A 12,597-nucleotide genomic window follows, 5' to 3' on the forward strand; every position below is an offset into this window, starting at 1 on the left:
TATGAATGCTCACCAAGTTTGGTGTCAATTGGACATTGGATGGACAATGCACGACACGGTATGACACCTCACAAAAATCATGTCTACTCCTGGTAGAATGAAAATGGCTCAAAAAATGTACTATAGGGGGTACCATGGTGTTAGCTCTCCACCACCCCTTGGCCCTGTAGCCTAAGTGAGCTACCCTATGGCACATACGTGTGTCACAGTGTGGGCGAGCGTGCCGAGACGAGTGTCTCGGGCGACTTCCTTTGAAATGGGTTTTTGAAGGACAGTACCGGACGGCACAGGTGTGCTGGTATTGCGCCCTAGCCTGGGTGTTGGAGGTCGCTACATACACCCGCTATCCGGTACAGTATCCGTAAATGACTCGGCATGGGCACGGGAGGGCCTATGCCTCGATAAAACTCAGATGGATGGATGTTCGGGAAGCCCCGATGAGATGAACGACATGCGAGCCCATTCTCGATGGCATGACCGAGCGAGTTATGATAGCCGATGACATCCTAAGACTTGGGATGGCGTCAAGACATATGGACCCTATCGATGGGGATTGAGATGACGAGATGAGATGCGATGTTGTATTGAGAGACCTTGGCCCGAGCGGAGGCAGGGTCGAGCCGAATGAGTTGGCCTAGCGTAGAGACAAGTCGGATGTGTCACAGACGATTGAAGATGCACGCCCCTCCAAAAGAAAACAAAGCACAATTTTGAAAGGAAAAAAAAAACAAAAAAGATAAAATAGTTTTCAATGGGCCTAACCCAAAATAATGCGTGTGTTTCATAAAAGACCCTGAACCGATGCTCGAGATTTAAGTAACATTAAAATAACCCACTATATTTAAACTTTACCTCATTTTGAGGGGCACTGTAATGGTAAGTTCAATAGTATCTTAGATTAAAAAGACTTTTATGAACATCATACCTATGTTAGTGTTATGTTATAGATATTTGTTTCAATTTCAACAAGTGGGGTTGAGGTGATTTAAATGGTTAATGCGATAAGCCGGCTATTTTCGAGGTCACTCTTGTTGACCGCCATCATGGTTGAGATGAGCACCCGAGTGAGTTTGACGAGGAGACCCGAATTTAAACTTTACCTACATTTGAGAGGCACTATAATGGTCAAGTTCAATGGTATTTTAGATTAAAAAGACTTCTTTGAACTTTGTACCTTTGTTAGTGTTACTTTGTACCTTTGTTTGTGTTACTTTGTACCTTTGTTAGTGTTATGTTATAGACATTTGGTCAAGTTCAACAAGTGGGGTTGAGGTGATTCAAATGGTTAATGTCACTTTATTTGATTCAAATTGTTAATGTGATAATCCAGTTGAATAGTTACAGGTAATTTCCAAGGTCTCTTATTGAACTCCAACAAGGCTGAAATGATTGAGATGAGCACTTGAGTGAGTTTGACAAAATTGAAATAAAATCAAATAAAATCACTAAAAAAATCAATAAAGTAGAAAAAAAATTGAAAAAAAATTAGCCTTATGACACTTCCTTCAACTCGAAGGGCGGTAAATAAAGGATTCCTTCGCCCAAGACCCATGATCCAACTCCCAACATGGAAATGATAAGCTATAGAATCATTCCAAGAACCTCAATGGATGGGTTACAAACTCACATTACCAATCTCGACAACTGGACATGTCATCAACGTTAGAAGAACGACCGCATCAGAGCAAGTCATGAGGATAGAAGATACCGTTGAAGGATGATAGACCAGCCGTAATCTTCAACCCAACGAGCCAAGCTTTTGTAGAAGCAAGAACCCTTGTATTAAAGAAATTAACACCTTCTTATACAAAATTTGGATCAACCAAGAGATAAAACTAGAATTAGATGATGAGATTCAAGATTGAGAAACAAGATTTGGAACCTTTTTCTATATTGAGTCACTTCAATATCAAACTTGATCAAGGCTTGATTGAATGACTGAGATGCAATCTACCACAAGAATTGCATGAAACTTAGAAATGACAAAGATATGCTCAGATTTCTATAAGGGGGATCGTCTCGACTTGAGAGGTCGATTTCATTGATCACAAATATGCATTTACATAATAATTTGTGGGTATTTATAGTCTCCCAACAAAAGAACTTAGTGGGCGTGATTTAATCTCGATCCCTTTAAATATCCACAAAAGACGAAGTCAATTTGAGCATTACAAACTTTATGAAATTAAAATAATAAATAAAGTTTAAGGTCGCGATTAAGGTCGCGATTAAGAACCTACTAGTAGGTTACTTACTATGTTTTACTCACTCCATGTTTATCATTTTTTTTTCAAGTAACTAAGAGTTGGTCGTGGATGAGAGTGGAATTTGGAGTGTGAGCCATGGACTAACCTCTATTTTTAATCTAGTATTTTTTGTTCTTCTTGTGAGTCTGCTTCTTATTTTGTGTTTGTAACGAGTATGTATATGTAACACCCCAAAAATGAAGGAAATTAGATCCCATAAGAATAAACCACTCATGAAAGACCCAAAGGATAGAAAGGAAAAAAATTAAACGATTAAACAAGAACAAGGGACTTAATCAAGTAACTCGTATACTCTGACAAGTGATTTCAAGGTGTTAAAAGACCTTTTGAAAAGGATTGGAAAGGAAAAAGTAAATGAAAAAGGCAAAAAAGTCATTTTATCAATTATCAAGAATCTTTCGGTATTTGTAATTCCTTATCTTGAAGGAGTCTCAAGATTCAAAATCATTCGGTATTTGTAATTCCTTATCTTGAAGGAGTCTCAAGATTCAAAATCATCCAAAAATGATCAAAAAGCGACGAGGAATTTGTAGAAAAATTATGGATTTTTCGAGAAAAATAAAAATAAAATATTCGAAAAGTGGCAAATTACCAAAATACCTCTTGAAGAATGGATAATTACAGAAATGCCACTCTAATTAGAATCAGAGCATCTACCGTGACCATCCGAGCAAAATCCTTCGAACTCAAATTTCAATCGTTGGATCTCCTCCAAAATTTGATATGATCTAGAACGAACACGTACAGATCATCACATCCAACGACTAGTATTCAAAAGCCAAGGTCGGTAAGGATATGATCGAAGTTGATATCTCCAAAAAGTTCGATCTCTAAGTAACGAAGATTTTGGAGCTCTCAGTGTCGGTTTAAGCTCCTCCTATAAAGTTTGAAGTAGGAGCAACAATACGGAATAAGAATCGAGAAAGGTCAATCCTCCAATCGAAGGCAATAAGCATTTAGATTGTGGGTCTCCTACTCTCACATTTCTTCCAAATTCGAGAGAAATCCTCCACCATTTCTCTTCAAACTTCTAAATAACGAAGAATCTGGAGCTCTCAATGTCGGTTTAAGCTCCTCCTATAATGTCTAAAGTAGGAGCAACAATACGGAATAAGAATTGAGAAAGGTCGATCCCCCAATCGAAGACAATAAGCGTTTATATTATGGGTCTCCTACTCTCAGATTTCTTCCAAATATGAGAGCAATCCTCCACCATTTCTCTTCAAACTTATTCCTACCGTTTCTCAACAAGATTACCCACAAGTTCTATGAAGGATTAGAGTGCTGAAAGTGCCTAGAAACCATTCCCCTAATTCAATTAGCCATTGAAAAACTTCAAAAAAAACATGAAAATCCAATCCAAGGATACATGATGATTCGTCGAGCAAGAATTATTCCAATAAGTTTCTGCACCTCCAAGAAATGCTTCCATAGAAGACCACAAAGAAAAATAACATCGAGAACATGTCAAATTGAAGGAAATAGGTTTCAAAATTAAATTGGTGATAAGAGTCGAATTCCTATCTACGATCTCTTTTCCTTCAAATTAAGGATTCCTCTAGCTTCAGTGGAAGAAGTTGAGTAAACTTGATGAAGGAATCGAGAGATGAAACATCGTAGAACAAGCTACCCAAGAGATCGAAAATCTGGCGTTTCGAGTGAGTTGCATACCGAGAATGATTTTTGGAAATTAAGGTCTTACACTCAAAGACGTTCCTCCAAACCAATTCCTATAGCCTGAAGAAACAATATGGAAGAGGTTCAATGAAGAAATAGGGCCTTGAAACCCCCTAGAATCGGCTACCCAATAAGAAATCCTTTGTTTTATCTCCAGCGATAAATTAAATTTTGGATGAACTTTCGAAGCGAATATCTTAGGCTACGATCCATGAGAAGGTATCATCAAATCAATCCCTAGCCTTCCTTGTAATACCCATCTTTAAGTTTCACGAAGAAATCGAGGAGAGAAATGCTGTTAGTGTGGCTGTACAGGCCGAGTTTCAGATGGCGGCAACGCGAAAAATGCGCATCTTCTTCCTGTTCAGAGGAAGAAAACGATGATTTGGCCAGTTCAACTAAACTGTCCAAGTCAACTTAAAATTTGACATTTTCTCGGGTTTTCTCAATTTTAACCCCATTTCAGACCGATTCTGATAGAAAATCTTATGATTTCAGAAACTAGACACAATAAGCAGTACGTGGAAGGAAATTTGAAGTAATTCAGATAATGGAAGCTCAAGAATGGACGTCCCAAACGTCGACGACGAGGCAAGTAGCCACCTTGGACTTTTTGTTAAGAAATACTAGTAGAAATCGCTTGGATTTTCATATGAACCCTAAACCAAGTATGAATTAAGGATATATGAAAGAAAAACCCAAAGAACCGTGAGTTAAGACCCTGAACCGATTAAATAGCTCGAGATTTAAGTAACATTAAAATAACCCACTATATGAGCTCCGCTGCCTATCAAATTTTAATACTAAGCATATTATAGTATGTTGAGGTTAGATATGAAATTTGGTGGTCATTGGATAAGAATAAGTAGGCAAACCAAGAAATGGTGTAAAATGACAATAATGCCCCTAAGGTAATTTACCTTCGGTTCATGACCTAGATGACCTTCAAATGCTATGAAATTCATTAGTAGATCTTATTTTATGAAGTGTTATATGAATCCTTATCCCAAGAGGTTTATATTAGGTAGTGAAGTTTGGGAGTTATTGGAAAACTTTAGTTAGCGAAACCAAGATACGAGAGAAAATGCTCATCACGATCCATATGACCTTTGCCTGAATTACGATGTTTATAAGTTTTGTAGTCAATGTTCCCAATGTTTGCTGCACACGAAAAAAGATAAGGGATGTTAAATTTTTAAGTCACTTTTGGAAAGTATGATGGATAAATTGGGTACCAAATTATTGTTTTCAACTCCATGTCATCCTCGGATTCATGAGCAAACTGAGGTGGTTAATAAAATATTAGGAGCATTGCTTAGGGCTATTATTTATAAGAATATTAAGTCATAAATTGGGTAACAAATTATTGTTTTCAACTACATGTCATCTTCAGATTAATGACCAAACTAAGGTGGTTAATAGAACATTAGGAGCATTGCTTAGAGCTATTATTTGTAAGAGTATTAAGTCTTGGGACCAATGTTTGCCACTCATTGTTATCTTTTTGAAGTTGCTTACGGATTTAATCTACTTACGCGTCTTGATTTGCTTTCTAACAATTATATCAAATTGAAGCATGCAATATAATAAGATTTGAAATAGGGTTTTTAAACCTTGAACCAAGAAGTAATTGACAAGGATATTTGGAAAGAAAAAAAGAAAAAAAAAGGATCCTATATTTAATTATAATTTACCAGTGTCTTTTCAACATGTTAATTAAAGAGAGGAAACAACAAGAATAAACACACAAAGGAAATTTGTGTATGTATGATTCTCTTCAAATCTTGGAAACTACGAGGATTCCTCTCCTTTCTTGACATAAACACTTACTTTTTTGGGACTTGGACCATAAAGAGTCATCTACTCTTACTCCTACTCCCTTCTCTAAGAATCAACATAGCATAATCATTCCATGAAGGTCGTGGTAGTCTTATAAAAGAAGATGAGGGTACCACTTTCAAATCATTCCATGAGGACATGAGAAAGTTTTGTAAAAGAAGACGAGGGTACCACTTTCTATTGCAGAATTTCTATGTGATATTTTTTCTAGGAACTCTTTGTAATGTTGTCTGCTGAAGGTTTTAGGAAAGGGACACAGATTCTCTATTGCTCTAATCTCCCAGTAGAAGTTTTACCTAGGTCATCTGTCGTCACAATCCTTTTAAGGAAGATGCCCCCAAATAATCAGTGAACAATAACATTTAAAGAAGTTTCAGAGAGCGAGAAGAGGAATGTGATAGAAGTTGCCCTAGGTAAAACTTCTTTAAATGTCTTAGCCAATCATGACCTCAAAATGAGGTGTCTCTTGGACTACAAATGTCTTAGCCAATTGTGACGGTCATGATCGCTCAAGGCGTGTCGCCCAAATAATCGGTAAACAATAACATTGCCCAAATAACTGCCTTGGACAACAAATCATTTACAAGAATTGTTGAGACATGCAACATGCAACCACAGGCAACACGCCTTGGGCAATCATGATTGTGACATCTGCCCCCACACAATTTATTGGATGAGGCTGACTTTAGGTCTCTCGATGCGCTTCCAGCTGATCTCATAATGAGGAGTCTCTTCCAACCTACTAGGTGCTGTTGAAAATCACTTCTCGGTTTGTTGAGTCTTCATGTCTTCTATGTTCGTGTCTTCCCTACTTTCTTCGCTTGAAACTTTTTCTTATTTGTATGACGTCATACCACCTGCTTCTGCTTGATGTCTTCTTGGTCGAAATAATAACGTTTCAAGTTACTAACATGGATAACAAGGTTAGTCCGCATGCATAAGAGCAATTTGATTCTATATGATGTCTTCGTAATCTTATGGATAATTTTAACTAGTCCATAGTATTTTCACACCAGTCTATGGTTCTTGTTGCTTTGAACTCGAAGTTTATTTGAACTTAACTTATATGAACTCTTTATTTTTCTTAAAATTATTGTGGTTGGCGCTTCAGACTGACCCTTCTCTTCATCCGTCTAGATGATATTTCTGTGTGAACATGTGTTGCTTCAATGGTTTGTTTCTGTCTCCCTTTTTCAGTATCTGACCTTGTTTTTGTCTCTCCTGGTGGGGATAAATCCATTATCTGACCATGTTTGCGTCGTGGTGTTCATGTAGTGGCAACAAGGTTTCTATTGAGCTTGGCTCACTCGAGCTCCCCTTTTCAATTACAACAATAGCAGCAAGTGTAGATTCATCATGACTATGATTCTTTCTCAACCGTAGTATCGACATCATTTTCAACCCTCTTGGTTGATGGATGTTTTTCTGAATGATCGTCAGATAAGACTCCATTACTACTAGACATTTTGCTAGGGGCATGTAACTGATTTTGTGTTTCAGCAGGATGTTCATTCCTAACATGACGTCGAGTCATCCATTTCAACTATCACTAAACAATTTGCCTAGTCCAAGGCTCCAGCTTGATTAGAGTTCTCATTGTGACTCTGAAGACAGGTAAAGCTTCCAATTTGACGGCGTTCATCTTTCCTGTATCTTGATGCCAAAGGATGTTAAAATATTTTGCATCGGTCTCCATCATGAGTTGTGGTTGGCTCTAAAGTTGACAATGGTGTTCTTTACTACTTTGTGCTTTACCCAAACCTCGACATACATAATATATATATATTCATTTAACTATAACACATATGGTCCATGGAAGAATTGTAGCTCTTTTGCTCATTAATATTATAATGGCTACTACCTAAATTATAACCTAAAGTTGATAATTGATGTCCAAGTAGCCAACCCTAAATTTGTAATCATTGTGGAGTGATTGAAATTACAATGGAGTAGTTTAAACAACTAGTACCTTAAATGAAGTTGGTCTCTTCTAATAAAACACGAATTTCTCTTTAATATCATTGATACAATTATGCTTCATCTTGAACCTACTAACATGAAACTAAAACTGCATTCAATTTAACTCCATTTTATTGTCATCTTGAATGACGTGTAGGATATATTCTTGATTTGCCTTGATATTTCATATTAGTTAAGCTTTTTGCAAAATCAGAATTAGACAACAAAGATGAACTTGGGTCTTATTATTATTTTAAAGAAAATTTCTTTCTCCATCTTATTCGTAATAACTCTGCAACTAAATTCATATTATGCTAAGAAACAAACTTTAACTACAATTTCATTTAACAAATTTTATTGCCATACAACATAGATGACAATTATAGCCTTCAAACAAAAAATAGAGTAGTTGTGGTGAACGGGATAGAAACTCTAGTGTTCATCCATAATATACAACGACCGCCTAAATTATGACCTAAAAATTATAAAACATAAGTTGTAGTTGAAAATTACATAAAACAATCCCCTAAATCCAAGAACTCGTGTCCAATTAGTAAATCCTAAAGATAGTAGCTAACATAGAGTGATTGAAGCTCCACATGAAGTAATTTAAAGTTCCAGCTTCTGAACTAAAGTTTATTTGTCTTTAATGAAGCATGAGTTGCACTTAAGTAGGAATTAAAAATGTTGCATTTTTTTTTTATAAAGGGCATTTGGTCTAGTGGTATGGTTCTTGCTTAAGGTGTGAGAGGTCCCAAGTTCAATTCTTGGAATGCCCCTATGTTCATCTTAATGATAATGCTCTTTTAATACTTGTGTACATAAATGGAACTATCAAATTTTTACACCACTTCTAATTGTCTTTTTTAGAACATAACTTTTATTCTTTTTACACTACTTTTATTCTTTTTTCATCTCTTCTCTACATTAATTATCTTTCTATAGTAATTATCTTTTTACACTACTTCTATTCTTTTTCTTCTTTCTACAGTAATTATCTTTTTACACTACTTCTATTCTTTTTTCTTCTCTCTACAGTAATTATCGTAAACCCTCTGTAAATAATTTAACAGCGGTCTAGATCTAAAAGATATAATAATTATTGCTCATGGATTTCATTAACAAAGAAAATAAATGAAATAATGATGATACATTCCATAAACAACTTAATATATGGTCCATTATAAGGGCATTTGTAATAGTGGTATGGTTCTTGCTTTGTGTGCAAGAGGTCTCGAGTTCAAATCTCGAAATGCCCCTCCAAAAGAAAACAAAGCACAATTTTGAAAGGAAAAAAAAAACTAAAAAAATAAAATAAACCCAAAGGAATGCGTGTGCATTGCTTCAACTTATATAAATTTCATATATAGACTAGCAACTAAGAATTATAGATCGACTTCAATGGCATTTGGTTTAAGTGGTATGATTATCGTATTGGGTGTGAGAGGTCTCAAGTTCGATTCTCAAAATGCCCCCAACAATATTATATCAAAATGAATTAAGCAAGATAATATGATTTAAAATGTGATTTTTAAACATTGAACCAAGAACATGAGAATAGAGAATGAAACATATTCTTGGAAGAATAAAGATCGTCTCGAGCCCGACTTCAAGATAATTATCAGTCATCACGCATGTTTTTTGTATCATATATCGAGATAATTATTATGATATCGAGATAATTATTATGAAAAAGCTATTCCACTAGTGTGACTTAGATACCCTTTCTTTGTAGTATCAGTCATGCTATTTGAATAACTTGAAGTCATCATAGTATTTGATAAGCTTTCAAAATTAAGGGTTTTCTTTTTTCTTCTTCCTTCTTTCTCCCTTTTCACTTTAATTTTTTTTTTAAATAAAAAAAAGTTTAATGTGAGAATGAAGAAGTTAGAAAGGAGAAAGAAATGAATGTAATAAAACTTTCCGTCGGTAGGAATGGAAATGGTGAATGGGTCCTTGACGATAGTCGACTGCTATACTCTAGTTTTGGATGTAAGTGCTGATTATCAGCAATATGAGTTGTGTCAATACCACACCGTTATCAAGAGGAAGTAAAGTAGAGTAGAATAGATCAAGCGATTCATTTGTTGAGAGGCACACAAGTAAGAATGTTGGATATAACTACTCTTTCACATCTGAGTGTTGGATATAACTACTCTTTGTTGAGAGTACTGTAAGAAGCACACAAGTAAGAATGTTGGATGTAACTACTCTTTCACATCTGAGTGTTGGATATAACTACTCTTTCACATCTGAGGGATGAGTCTCATAGATCAAAATACAATATCAAAGAAACTTCAGGTGGTAGTGATTGCTTGCAATGGTGTCTCCGTGGTATCCCAGACACATGTAACATGATTTTTCTTGCTCAAATATAGCTTCATTTGTCTTAAAAGTTCACTTTTGAGTAATCCTGGAAGGCTTCTTAATTTGCAGCCTCTGGTGATGATGATCACTCCGAGGTGGGTTTGTTAGTGAAGATGCAATTATATAATCAGAGTTTTATATCAATGGTCCCATTTATCTCTATAAATGAAATTTGTGGTGTATTTTTTGGAAATTCAACAATAATCATCGGTTATTTGGTTACCATTCTAAATAAATTCAACTTTCGACCTTTTGTGAATGTTCAAAGCTACTTGCAAAGTACTGTCGATTATGATCCATAATACTCACTGACTCAAAATTGAGGTTTGTTCATGTTTGAAAATGTGACAAACCAAAAGACAAGATGCTAATTAATATTGTTTGAGATTGTTGTTGTGAATTCTTCATCTTTGAATACATATTTTGGTTGGCTTATGAATTTTTCCATCTTTTAAAAATATTATTTTTTTAGTTTGGCCCTAATTTCATAATAGGCTATTGAATCACGACATTGCAATATTTAAGTTACTTTTAAGATTAAAGGTCGATGAATAAAGTAATTACGGCAAGTTCTTTTTAGGCATCTTATTTTGATCTAGCACATAAATGCTTCCTAATTATTTTATTTATTTTTTTATGAATTAGGTTATGAAGATCATTTGATTATAAACGCTTTAATTCAAACAACATTTAATAACTAATCATTTTAATATTTATACTCAAATATACTAACAAGTACTAGTAACACTAGTCTCAATGACTTAAAGAATACAATTATTATCTCGAGCTATAAAGAATTTAATTCCAACCTATTCTAATGGACAAACGCTTTATTAGATTCTATTGTAAGATTTCACTTCATCAATTTAAGTAGTGTTCAACTACAACTATAAATATCAAATTCTTAAGTATTCATGAACAAAATCGGCCTAACAGTGTCTCTGGGAACTATTTACTAAAGGTGTTGGAATGAGCCTTGTGGAAGGGTTGCCTTTAGATTCTTTAGTACCAATTAAGGATGTCAATATCCTAGTAGTGCAGAATGCAGGAAGGTTCGTAGTTGAAAAGAATAACGAGAATAGTGGACAGCGTTTCATCTACAAGCGTGTGGTGAACGGTCTGGTTGGTATGACTAGAGAACGTCGTCCTCGCAAAATTTATATTATTGTGATAGAAGTTATAAATAACGGTGATATTCCTTGGTCTTTTATTATAAAGGTGCAGAACTTTCTTTCTGTGCATGTGATATATCCATCGCCACCTACTCATAAGCTTTCATCTTTTAAAGAAGTTCTCGAGTTCCTTGTCCCCAAGTAGCAATACAACTACTAGAATGCTATCTCTACTTATAATAAGCTCTCTCTCTCTCTCTCTCGAAATATATGTGGGTGTGTTTGTGGATGTTTTACTCTCTTTTATTAATGAAATGTGACATAGTAATAATGATATTATGAGTATCTTTTCTATCCCTCCCTTCCTTATCGCTATATAAAGAATATGAAGATTATAAGTAAAAGTGTACAAGTAATTTGTTACTTTTGAACTTAAAATGCTTATAATTCATTTATCTTTGTTATTAACAATAATTATCAAACGGTATATAATTTTGTCCAAGTAAGGTCGCTTCTCATTCCCTGTATGATATCATAACACAAAATCGAGCAGAAGGGTTAACGATAAAATGATAACAAAAATCCATTCGTCGAACTAACTATAAAGGAAAGGTTTGTTGGAAACCATGTCTATACTTCTTTGCTTTAATCACATTTAACTGAAGATATATAAGAACAACAGAATATGGCATGCCCAGTCAAAACAAAAAAAATTTCTTGCCATGTTATAGTTAATGAATATGGTATGCACAAAGATCCGACGTCACACTTCATGATTGGAGACCAATACAGTGTGAGCTATGGTCGTCCCTTAAAAGATTCCTCACAATTGCAATATCTGACCAATGAATATTGTTATCATTTATAGCTTCTATCACAATAATATAAAATTTGGTGTCAAACCCTATATGGGACTGAAAAGACCACCACATGCTTGTAGATTAAATTATATCTACCACCTCTGAAATTTTCCACGGCAAACCTTCCAACAGCTTGCACTTCATCATTGACATCCTTAATTGGAACTAGATTTTAAGGCAAATCTTCTCCATGACTCACTTTGGAACACTTTTATAGATAGTTTCAACAAACTTACTTTGCTCGTGAATAGTTTAGAGTTCAATATTTATAGTTGGAGAACGCTATTCAAATTGATAGGGTCGAATCTTACAACAAAGTCTAATTGAGCCTCCCTCTATTACGAGATAGCTTCGAATCAAATTCTTTAGTTTGGACAATGGTGCATTGTTTTAGTCAAACAACCGAGACTAGTGTACTACCAATAGTATAAACATTTTGTACGTGTATTTTCTTACATATTAACAATTGTATACAAATAATAATTAAATTTATGAGTAGAAGTTTGGATCGAGTTT

The 12,597-nt window shown here is 34.9% G+C and overlaps 1 non-coding gene across 1 annotated transcript; it reads left to right on the forward strand.

Annotated features, from left to right (window-relative positions):
* Positions 1-8,449: 8,449 nt before the first annotated feature.
* On the forward strand, positions 8,450-8,521 carry TRNAL-AAG. The gene has a single exon. It is a non-coding gene; the product is annotated as a tRNA-Leu (tRNA).
* The last annotated feature ends 4,076 nt before the right edge of the window (positions 8,522-12,597 follow it).

This window comes from Cucurbita moschata, unplaced genomic scaffold (assembly GCF_002738365.1).
Source record: "Cucurbita moschata cultivar Rifu unplaced genomic scaffold, Cmos_1.0 Cmo_Scf00092, whole genome shotgun sequence".
NCBI classification, from domain to species: Eukaryota; Viridiplantae; Streptophyta; class Magnoliopsida; order Cucurbitales; family Cucurbitaceae; genus Cucurbita; species Cucurbita moschata.